Genomic DNA, 13,219 nt, shown 5'->3' with positions numbered 1-13,219 from the left:
TGGGTCAGCGGGTCATTTACATAGAGCTGCAGATCTCTGTACAAGAGCCCATGGTTGTTATGAAAGTCCATCCCTCGGATTTCCTACTATAGAATGCATGAGTGAGCCGCAGGCTGTCTGCATTCTGAGAAGCTGGCTTCTGGGTGGTATAATATTTGGATTTCAAGCCTATAGCACCCACCACCTTTGCCATGAGGCGAAGGATGTCTATCTCTGCTACTATGCTCCTGTCCATGTGCCTGTCGTGCCAATTCTGAGACAAGCAGTGGTGTTAGTGAGGTCAGCTTGGTTGTTCAATGCCTCGTCCAAGATAAATGTTAATACATGACACAAAACTCTTCATAGTGCGTTCTCAGCCCAGTATGTCTCAGATTTATGGTCCCTTTCCTTTAAAACTCCTAAGCAAATAGTTAAGCTATTGGCCAGTTTCTGGAAACTGTAAATGCAAAATATGTGACCAGATACATACCTTGAAGTTCTCACATAACCACAGATACGAGATGAGAGTTGCTGTCGTTTCCATTGAGAGTGATGAAGTGATGAAGAGTGATGAAGACCATTTGGGCAAACTCTTTTGAGTCACACAGTCATTCCTCTGGTCCTACTCAGTTTTATACTTGGATGTGCCAGGATGTGATCGTGGACTTCCGCTGCACCTGTCGACTCTGAATTAGAATGTTCAGTAGAATCCAAATCATAATGGGTAATTATCTTCTCATAATCCAGAATCCTCATCTCTGCCAGGGCTCAATAGTATGCCCACTACTGGTTCTTCTCTCCAGCGGTTAGAATGGTTTTATCCCAGAATCCCAAGGGGCCGCATTGTGAGAGCTGATTCTCTCCGGTTCTGCCCACCGTATCTTTTTTCTGCACAGAGAGCATGAAACTCACTTGATCTGTTCAATCATATAGACCAAGCAATATGGCCATCGTACATGCAACAGAGCCCTGTCCTGCTCTGAGACCTATTCAAAACTGGCAGCCCCTGTCCACTCACACAGTATACAGAGCAAAGCAATATTCTCATTTGTGGGATATACCGTCCTCAAACCTAAAGAGGTGTCAAGTACCCTGAAAGCCTCACTGTAATGTCAGGATACTGCGTGTGAAGAGGGAACATTCTGGAACTCATTTTCTCCAGCCTACTCCCACCTTCCTCCAGCCAATATTACTCGCACTTCATTCTATTATAGCGTTCTTTTCTCCTGAAAGCAACTCAGAAATCTCTACTTCACTAAGTGTTGGTCTTGGCTTTATCCAGACGTCCAAGCACTGCCTTTCATAGTGAGCTTTCCCTGATCCCTACAATATTGGAGTCCTGAGAAAGGGGAATTCCAGGTCACTTAATCAAGCTCTCAAAAATATAGCCTAAGGAGTACTCCTTGGACTCCCGCCAGGATAGTCTAGCTAATTCTTGGACATTAACCACTGCAGTATCGTCTTCTGTCTTAACAGATTCCAGCCTGCGCCCACCCAGGCTTCGCTGAGTATGAACCTTGATGAGCAGGGAGGAGTGGGGAGGAGGGGAGCTGCTGAGAAAAGCATACACTACGTTCCTGTCTGCAGCAGCGTCATGCACAATACAGGTCCTAGCTCTTCCCAGGAGGGAGGAGAAACCTCTACAAGCCCAAAGGATGAACTGCGAGTGTCTGGCAAGAATCTATATTCAAGGGCATACATCTCCACGTCCTTGTGACAGTTCTTAGGTTCAGGTCAGGGTTTGCCCAGGGTCCCAGAACCCCTTTGCCCCTCGACCCAACACCTGTTCATAAAGAAACACCACCAACCCTTGAGAACTCTGTGGTTCTAGCTACTCAGGCTCCGGTCTGCTCTGTCCTGACTGTCCTGTCACATTATAGACAGTAAGGGACTCTTGGAAAGCCACTCAGGAGACCCTGTGCCCACACTGTTAGTGATTAAGCACTCTTCTCTATCCTCTACTGGCATGAATCCAGCGTGGCAGCGGTCGGCCAAACGCTGCTGCTTTGAGGATACTTTCCCACTGCATAGCTTTCAAGCCATCTTTCTTCCCTGCCAGGATATATTTGACAGTCACCATCAATGAAACCTTTTGATATGAACTGTTCACTTCCCGTCTACCAATCAAGCTACCCTCCTCTTTGCCTTTGGACAGTTAGTGAATACATTTCAAGTTATCATCGGACCGCCCATCTTCTCAATACATTCTTGGTACTGCTTGTATATAGATCGCCTGGGAAAGAAGGCCAAGACCGATTCTATGCTCTGAATATGAAATGCCTTAACAGCATCATGGTAGATGCTTGGTCCCTGCATGGCAGCCCTATTCTGGGAGGTTCTAGAAATTTTAGGAGGTAGGTTCTAGGAGAGAGCAGGTCTCTTGGGAGTGTGCTTAGCTACACCCTGCTGAAGCATCTTCTGGAAACCCCTCTCTCTGTTCTTAGCAGCCATGAGGTGAACAGCTCTGCTCCATGTGTTCCTCCTGCCCGGGTGTTCCGCCACGCCATGAGCCCAGAATCAATGGAGCCAGCAATGACGAACGAAAACTCTAAAACGAAGATCCAAACCAAATCTCTTAATTGTTCCTTTCAGATACTTAGTACAGTGATACAGAAGTAACTAATGCAGAAGGATTAGGTATGTAAGAGATTTACTGACACAAAAACTAGAGAAGAAATGAAGGAGACAAGACATGGAGAAGCATCAGACGCTTCCCTTCTCTGCCAAGTTCCTTACAGTTCCAGCTTTCAGGACATCCTATCCCTTTTGGGGCACAGCATGCCACTGTTTCAGCTGTGTATTTATAAAACATTGGTTGACCTGATACATAAGAAGCAGGACAGAACTCAGAACAACATGGCAGGAGAATGAGGCCAGCTCGTATACACATGGTATATGGTAGAATGAGAGCCATGGCCTCTACAACATGAGTCCTTGATTCCGATGAGGTTATCCATTTCTGATGTCACAGCATCCCCAGCAAAACTGCTGCCTGGAGCTATGAGTAGGGAAAAGAAACCAGCTTATTTGTCTGTTAGGAAATGGCTAGATTCCCACTGAAGGAACAAGTATCTTGACTCTCAAAAGAGTACATAAAGATGTGCTGACATCTGCATGTACATACATACACACACACACACACACACACACACACACACACCAAGTGAGCAACCCCAGGAGAGAGAGAGATAGAGAGAGACAGAGACAGAGACAGAGAGACAGAGAGAGAGAGAGGGAGAGGGAGGGAGAGAATGATGATAGATAGATGATAGATAGATTATAGATAGATAGATAGATATTATAGATAGATAAGTAATAATAATAATGATGATAGATAGATAATGATGATAGATGATAGATAGATAATATGATAGATAATGATGATGATAGATAATTATGATAGATGATAGATAATGATGATAGATAGATAATGATGATGATGATAGATAGATAATGATGATGATGATAGATAGATAATGATGATGATGATAGATAGATAATGATGATGATAGATAGATAATGATGATAGATGATAGATAGATAGATAGAAAGAAAGAAAGAAAGAAAGAAAGAAAGAAAGATAGATAGATAGATAGATAGATAGATAGATGTACTTATTCCCAACTACTCAGGAGTCAGTCAGGAGGATTTCAAGTTCAAAGCTAGCCTAAGCAACATAAATGATAAAGTAAAATGTAAGAGATGATATCCAGGTCCCATCTCTTCCTGAAGAGCTATTGGCAGTGGTAGTTGCTGTGGAAGAGACTATCATTCTTTTGTGAGGCTATGACTACTAGTAGGTGTCCCACAACTTCGTACCCAGGCACTAACTAGACACAGTTAGATGAAGCTAGGAGGAAGATGTGTTGAGGGATGGTTGGCAGAGAGCCACAGGGGAACATCAGTGAATCTGTGGCTCTGCTGTCACACTTTGTTATACATCTGTGGAATTCTCACAAGTAAAAGCTTTGAAAGAGATTGGGCAAGGAGCTCAGCACTGCTTTCTCAAGGGATCGCCGTGTTGAGTGACTTTTCCACCAGCCTACATGCCAAGTCCAAGTTCAAGGCAGACATTACAGCCGTCCAACATGAAAGCCACTCTGCACAAATATATGAATAGGGCATCAACCAAACTGCGTAAGGAAAGTGGGTTGTTAAGACTGAGTAAATTTTGTCACAAAGCTATCTAATGTTGCCAGAAAATGTACTGAGAGGCCACTGACTCTCAGCTGGATTGCTTCCATGCCCTCTCCACCATGGTAAGCTATACTGACATTCTTCACTGAGCTCATGTACATGTACACTGAGCTCACTATCCATATTGACTGTGAGGGTGGTAACTCATCCACACAAACCAGCCACATAGAAGACAGTGTGCTTTGGAGCCCTTATCCATCTTTCAAAGTAGCCTAGACCGGGAAAGCTGGTCCTCACTGGGAAAGGCAATAAGGAAGTACTTGTCTCCTTAACACAACTACAAAAGGAAGGCGTGAAAATGCTTGAGAAATCACCTGACTGCATCTGGAATATATTCCAATTATAACAAGATCCCTAGGCTAGGATCATAATACCAAGAAAGACTGAGCCCTGATATGCTGGTCTCTGAGAGTCTGCCATGAAACACCTGCCCAATGACCCGCCCAGTGTTTACCCTAGTCATTCAGTTAGCAAGCCAAGCATCCCTGGTTCTTCGGGGATGCTCATAGTAGAGAATTACCCCAGCACCATGACCTAACAGAGATGGATTGCTACATAGTCTAGTTTGGAGTGTATATATGGAACCCAGTACTTAGGTACTGAACAGATACCCAAGTCCATAAGCACAGAGGAGCTGGAAGGGGTATAGATTCCAAGTCAAGGTAAAAATGGGAAGTAGGGAAAACATTTTTTAAGTATACTTTTATCTTATTTGGGGGATACCTTTAAAACCTTAATATTAATTTATATCTAAGACACTAAAAAATTTTTTTGAGCATGAAATAACAATACCTTAAAAGAAATGAATTCTCTTTTGCTGCCTCAAGTGAGTTGCCCATCATTAGTCAAATGGCTTAATGCACATGGTATGGGCTAGGCCTGAAACCCTTCTATCTCTCGAGTGAGACTGGTCCCTGCTAGAGGTCTCTTTCTACAGAGCTAGATAATATGTGATTTTGCAGAGTCATTTGGCTTAATTGGGGCTCACAGAGAACTAAACTTCATTTCTATAAATCACAGCCCTCTGACACACCTATACTCCTAAAATGCTGGAGGACACACAACACAGGCTCGGGAATGACCAGCATATCTTCATGGTTAATATTAGAGGAACCACTCAAATCTCTGCTTCTCTGTTTCTGCCCATTTCTATCTCTGTCTGTCTCTCTGTTTCTCATTCTGTGTCTCTCCCTTTCCTTCCATCCCTCCTGCCTACCTCCCTTCATCTCTCGTTCTCTCACACAATCTTTGTGAGACTCTGTAGCCCAGACTATCCTCAGTCTCATGGTCCACCTGTACCACCCTTTCTGAGTCCTGGGATTACAGATGTACACCTTCATACATACCCAGATGTGCGTCTTTTTTTTTTGAACAGGAAAATGATTCAAGATTTGACGTTACATTCTTTGAGTATCAGGTCCCGAGTCTAGGAGGATTCTAAATACTATCCCTCTCTCCTCACAATAACACCATGCCCTCTTAACACAACAGAACATTATTCAACCATAAAGAATAGTCTTGGGGCTGGGGATTTAGCTCAGTGGTAGAGCATTTACCTAGGAAGCGCAAGGCCCCCGGGTCCGAAAAAAAGAACCAAAAAAAAAAAAAAAAAAAAAGAATAGTCTTGTCATTTGTAACAATATCGATGGAATTAAAGATCACTGTGATAAGTGAAATAGTCTAGGCACAAAAAGACAGTGCTGCATAGTCTTACTTGTGAGTGAAATGTCAAGAGATGGGTCACATGGAATTGAGGATAGAAGGTCAGGGAGCAGAGATCATGCAGAGTGGGCAGGACATTGGAGAAGGGGTACATAAGTTACAACTGGATAGGAACGAAAAGTTCTGGATACCAACAATGTGCTATGTATTTCCAAAATCTCAAAGATTTTTTTTAAAGTTTTAACTTTTTAAAAACAATGTGTTTGAAGACACAGAACCATTTAACTTGATTTCAGTGTCATATCATGAGCCATATCCCCAGACCCCCTAGCTTGATATTTTTTAATTGTGTTTTTGATGTTTGGCTAAAGCTGAGCATGGTAGCATACACCTGTGAAGGAAGCACTAACTAGGTAGGCAGAAGCAGGAGAACCATGAGTTTGAGGATAGCATTGGCTACACAGCAAACCATGGTCTCCTAAACCATTGAGTTGCTGCACATAACATAAAATTCTCTGCATGGCATGCACTCTCAAGTAGTAGTCCATGTTTGCTTGGCTTTGCAACCGTCATTGCAAGCCCCAAACCATTTTCACTTGTCCAGAGGAAATGCTATACCGGTTAGGAGTTAGCTCCAAATCCTGCCTGCCTTTAGATTCTGTCATCTGCTAAGACACTTTCTCTCTGACTGTATTTCCCAATTTTGGATGTTACAAATCAGTGGACTCATACACTATGTCGCCTGCATGTCCATCTTCCTTTTTTTTTCTTTTTTCTTTTTCTCGGAGCTGGGGACCGAACCCAGGGCCTTGTGCTCGCTAGGCAAGCGCTCAACCGCTGAGCTAAATCCCCAACCCCGTCCATCTTCCTTTGTGTACGGTTTCAGGTTAGTCCATGCTAACCAGAATGTCCCGGGGCTTCATCCCATTCCCAGTCAACTATAGCCCACTGTAATCTGGATCGTGTAATCGTGTAATCCACTTTTTGTATATCCACTTAACAGTGAGACATTTGGATTGCTTCCACATTGAGCAACTGTGACTAATGCTGCTATGAACATTCATGCCCAAGTTCTTACAGAGACATATGTTTTCAACACACACGGATGTGTACCTAGAAGAGGAACTTGGAGGTAATACAATAATTTCGTGCTCATTTTGGAGAAGAAAAAAAAATCAAACTGTTTTCGACAAGTGCCACTTTGTATCCTCACCAGCAAGTAAGTTACTTTTTGCATTTTAAATATCTTGAATATCTTTTTGTGTTGATATTAGCAAAACTGTTTTAATAGCAGTGTTCTATTACATGCAGACATTGGGATCTATTTAATTATTGCCTTGGAGGAGACAGATTTTAGAATGCCAACCAAAGTATAGTAAACTAACTATAGTAAACTAACTTACTGGAGTTATTGGTCCAAAATGACCTATGTTTAAAGTATCCTTAATGTTACACAAGTAGCATTTAAAGGCCTTTGTGGTTTCAGGCGTACAATATCATAACTTTTGATTATGTACTTGACCACAAGAACTCCATTATAATCAAATGATAAGTCTACCCATCACCTAAAATAGTCAACAGGACTCAGGGGTAGGATGCTGGTCCAGAATTCATGAAGCCCTGAGTTCAAGCATCTGCGCTGAGCTGCAATAAAAAGTCTCCTTCCCTTTCTTGCCCCCTTCCTCTATTCTCTCCTAGCTCCAGTCAGCCATCAATCTATTTCCCATCAAACAAGTTTGCATCAGATAAGTGCTCATTTTCTACAACTTTATATAAATGGGTTCACGTAATATGTATTTTTGCCCAGCTCTTTTTACTCACTGTGATTATTTTGAGATTCAGCCATATCATCATGTGCAAAAATGAGGCAATACCTCACTCCTTTATATTTAAGTCCTTCCACCATATGGATACACTGAATCTGTTTCTATTTCTTTGTTGATGGGTGCACAGAGTTGTTTCTAGTCTTTGGTATTAAAAATAAAAGCACTGCGACAAATGAGTTTCAAATAGTGTTATGTTCGTTTTCTATTTATTTTTCCTTCCTGGGTGTGGATAACTCGATCATGTGGGAAGTATATGTTTCTCTTTTACAGAAACTGGAGCTTCAGATCAGTAAGTAGAGCCAGCCTAGACAGCCAGATCCTAGCACTGCCTCAGATGGGTGGTGGGATGCACCTCTGTAATCCCATTCCAGAGGCAGACACAAGATGGCCGACTGGGAGATCCAAGTCATCTTCAGATCCAGCCAGCCCTGGGCTACTTGGGCTACCTGAGATGGTTAAGAAGTTAACAAACTCCTTCAAAGTCGTTCCATTTTTGTTCCCATAAACAGTTCTGCCCTGTTCTTGCCACATAGTATCTCTTATCATTCATCCTAATCTAGAACAATACATTGATATTTCTATATCTTGTTTAGAACTAATTTATTGTCTATCTTGCAAATGTGTACACGTAGTTGTATGTGTGTACATTGTTGGATTAGATATACTTGGCAGAATACTGACATCAACTACTTGGTTTGGGGGTAAGCTTTACAGAAATGCAAAAGGACAAACAGAAGTTTTGCAGTGACATCAAGTCAAGACTCAACAGATATGGGCATGTAATTGTACGCCTTGAATTTCAGCAAATTGGGAAGCAGGAGCAGGAAGATCTCTGGGAGCTTACAGCCTTCCTAGTCTATACAGCAGGGCCAGCCGATGCTACACAGTAAGGCCTTTTTTTTTTTTTTAAACAAAAGACAGGAGACAGGGAAAAGAGAGAGAATATTATATTCCGAGAATGAATAGCAGAGATTCATCTATCTTTAAAGACTTTAAAAATACCAAAATCCACGGTCCACATCATACATCTATTTCATTACCCAGCATGGCTCCTACAAAACGTGATTTTTTTGGAAGATAACAAACTACCTCAAATTACACCCAATTCTGCACCTGCAGCCCCAGGTATGGCTTCTCTGGTCAGATTCGTATTGCTTCTAGGACGTGGTGCTTGGCTGCTGAGCTGAGAAATGCCCTCCGTTACATCACTAGAAAGACGGAAAAGAAAACTCACATTCACTAGGGCTATACCACAATGCACACATGTGCTGTCTTACCACAGAGCCCTGCAAACTATTTTACTATCTGTCAGAATACAGCCTGAGAACCTGAGTTCAAGTCTCAGAATGAACACAAAGAGAACAATCTTGGCAGCTTGCCCAGCACTGGAAAGACAGAAAGATCCCTGTGGTTTGCTGGCCAATAAGAAACTAAGTTTCTAGCCAGTGAGAACCATAGTTGGATGATGTCTGAGGAACAACCAGATGCTGCTGATATCTGTCTGGCCTAAGCGTGCGTGAGCACACACACACACACACACCTATAGGTACACACAAGGAAAATGTAGTCTTCTCAACCAAGAAAAGGACACTAAAACCTAAGTAGCTACAATAACGCACAGAGATGTGAGTCTTCCCGTAGGCATCGATCTAAGATTAATAGATGATTTTTTTATTATTTATCTGATTACTTTCAGTACAAATCCATATATTTTCCATTTACACGAAAAGAAAACAAAAATACGTGACATATTTACATTCGTTTTCACACACACAAAATGTCCTGGAAAGGGCCTACATGACACAAATATGTGCCTTAGGAGAGAGGAACTGTGTGTGACACATTCAGAGAGAGTTAAAACATGACCACTAAGAAAAGTACAAATAAAGCAAGTCACTACTTACGCAGGCTCCTTGTCCTCCCCCCTCCCTTGTCAAGTTTTCCTTCTCTAATGCCATTCAGGAGAAGTGACCACCAAAGTACACATCTGTCCTCCTTCAGGCAGATGAAGCAAGAACAGAGGCTTCCCTTCCCTTCCTCCAGGATGGCCTCTCCTATCCCCCAATAACGCTTTGCCGTCGCCACCACAGCTCAGTAACACCCCACGTTCTCAGGTTTGTTGGTTACCATTCGTCATTGTTCTCTAACATGAGCCAATTGGGCTTCTTCTCGGATCTCCGAGGAAAGAAGACCAGGAACGCTGTAATTTTAAGACATTTTCTTTCTGTCTTCATTTGCCCAGTCATCTCCAGGGCATATGACAGGGCCTGGCACATTCTTGACACCCACGATTCATCAAATTATGCACAAGAATGAGAGCAGTGGACGGATAGATGATACATTCCACCCACAGAAGGTCAGCTCGATTTATCCACTTAACCTTAAAATAAAAGCTGTCATCCTCAGATTTTAGTAAGATTACAGACTCCCTGAACACGATTTGGAGATCTTCGCCACCTTTTCATATCCCAACCCCACATCTGAGCTGGAGGATGGTGTTGCTGGATGCTTATCAACTCAGGATATTTAATAAAAATCCAAGGGTGGCTTGCTATGCTTTTCGTCCCCTCTGATCTCTTGGCATTCCATGACTGTTGCAGGTCAACACGATGTAGCAGGGTAGCGGGCACTCGACACCCATCTCAGATCAGCTTGAAGGCTGACGTCACTAAGTAGGAAAGCGTTGTCATCTCCCGGGACATTCTACTTCTTCATCTTCTTGATATGTGGGTCTCAAAACAGGAGAGTGAAAATTTAAAAAAACCTTCTGCCAGGTCTCACAGGACATTAGAGAGCAGAAGGTTTAAAAACTCCAACATCCACCATCTAGAGGGAGCATCCTTTTCTCCTCATCTAACAAGGCTTGGTGCTAAAATCAATCAATGATTTTTCTGCATTCTGTCCTCTCGCCCTGCCCCCAATAAGCAAATTGTACTTAGAGTCACAAATTGCACCCTGAATCTCTCATACAGTGAAGTAATAATTACGCATTAGTGAGCAGCTTCAAGCAGAAGCCTGATTTTATTTAGCAGGAAGCAGCTCCCCTCTATTTATTAAGAAACTAGTGTATCATTTATTTATCACATAGCGACCATATGCTAGACACTCTGTTATTTTCTTTAACATATGTGATCTCCCTTAATGTATTTCTTGGGTACACTTATTCATTCATTTCACAACTGGAAACAAAGGAAAACTCAAAGGAGTTATCCTTTTGACTTGCCTGGTCCTCCACAAAGGCGACAGGGATCGAACGAGCTTTTGGTGTAATTGGCTTTGATTTTCTACAGATGGGACATTGTTATTTAAGCGTAATTTCCTTTAGGCTGCAGTTCTTGGTTTTAAACGGATGGCTTTATGGCTGAGCTATATTTAGACCCCGAGCAGCAGTCATTTACAGCCTCGCATTGCACTCTGTGTAAGACTTAAATCACTGGCCGCGCTCCAGCTCTGTCAACGATGAGATATAAACAGTTGGGTGTCACCACGAAGTAACTGAACGCAACCATGCGAGTCTACTATGGCGAAACCTGTAAACACAAGTGCGGCCATGTGCAAATCTGTGAGACTGAGGGGAGAAAAAAAGATGGCTCAAGAGTGTCACCAGTTTGATTTCAGGACATTTCAGCACTCTCAGGTGTACACACTCAAAACCTCACATCTTTCAGCACTCACTCTCCATTTCTCTTCTTCCTTACTGGTTCTAAACAAACACAAATGGACTTTGCATCTCTCTCATTCAACTGGTTAACATATTTCATGTAAATGGCACCAGTGCTCATCTGTGTGATGTGACAGCGCTTTTTAATATCTAAAAACCAAATACATTCTTTATGAGGAAACGAATCAGGTATATTGACAATAAACATGTAATTTGGTTATATCCCCCAGATAATCTTATTTTGTGTCGAGGTAAAAATCTTTTATTTGCACATTTTGATAGACAGCCGTATAATTTAAATTCAAAAATGATAATTAAGAGAAAGACGAAAATAAACTGGGTATACCTTTAATCCGGTGGCATATTTCTCTATTTCTGCAAGTTACTAGGCACTGCAGGAAGTTCATAGATTTAATACAGTTACAAAGAAAAACCACAAGGGTGGGGAAATGATGACTAGAAGCTCATGAAGCTGATCAGATGCAGAGATCTGAAATTTTGTTTTAATATAAAAGTATTCAGTTGCTTCCTACCTAAAGCAAGGCCATGAACATGATATCTATAAGGCCAGCTGCCAGCAGCCTCAGGCAGCAGGCAGTGGGCAGCCATTTTGTTCTGCAGCCCTGACTCATCTTGGTTTTGCACACGTCCCTTCCAGCTCCTCGGTTTACCAGCCTTGACTTTCAGTTGTCTTCTCTCCCCATGTTTGAATTGCTCTCTAATTACCCAGTGCATCTTTCATGGAGAAAACAATAGCACTAGAACTGAGCGTAAAATATCTTACTTTTCCCGAGCAGCCTAACGTGACACTGACATACCTGTGAACACTGCTAGGACATGTGGACATTGTGGGCCATGCAAGACATCAGTCAGCTTGAAAGCACCATCAACTGGGCAGCTTGTAGGAAAAAAAATATGTCTCATTGCTTTGGATGCTAGAAACCCAGGAACATGCCAGCAGAGCCAAGTTCTGGTGGGGACCATTTTCTGGGTGGCATACCATTGTTTTATGGTTGCATTTTCTTCCTAGTTAATAAGGGCTCCATCCACCCTTATGACCTAATCACCATCCGAAAGCCTCATTTAAAATATTACCATGTTGAAGGTTAGATTGCAGTGCATGAATCCCACCAGCCTACTTTCAATTTCAGATACACCTGGATATTAGTTGGGTCGCATTAGACGAAGAAATTATCCTGGTCTCAATATCTCTAGAACAAAAGCAACAACAGTGCCTACTGCGTTAGTGCGAGTAGGTGATGCTAGGAAACGCCCGGCTCACCGCAGACGTTCAGCAGATAGCAGTGGTCATCATCACTACCACGCCATCACAGGGTTGGCAGCTGGTCAGCCCGAATCATTAGTCCAGTCCAAGTCTCTGGGTCCAGTTGGTGGAAACAAATAACAACTAATTTCCCAGTCATCCATGGGTTTTCCTTGTCCCCAACACACACACACACACACACACACACACACACACACACACACACACACACTCACACTCTCTTTAGCAGACTTTTTGCTATTACAGAGGAATAACCAATGGGAAGGAAACTTTCTTCCCTTCTACCCAGTGTTCTCTGTGTCTGAAATTGCTGCCAACACAGATAGTCATTCAAACAGCAAGGGATGGCTCTCGCCTTTCTGGGCAACCCTCACCTCCTCTTCTAGGCATCATTGGTCAGCTGATTAGATAGCTGTGGAAACAGGTCAGTGTGGGAATTTGGCAGTTATATTTAAGTCTCTCTCTCTCTCTCTCTCTCACACACACACACACACACACACACACACACACACACTCACACACACACACATTAGCATTAGCATTAAGACTGGCTTTTCCTCCCTTTCCCCTGGCATTTGCATCTCCCCTGGCATTTGAGGCTGCCCACCC

This window comes from Rattus norvegicus, chromosome 16, assembly GCF_036323735.1.
Source record: "Rattus norvegicus strain BN/NHsdMcwi chromosome 16, GRCr8, whole genome shotgun sequence".
NCBI lineage: Eukaryota > Metazoa > Chordata > Mammalia > Rodentia > Muridae > Rattus > Rattus norvegicus.
The sequence above is the reverse complement of the archived record's forward strand: the minus strand, read 5'-3'. Positions refer to the sequence as shown.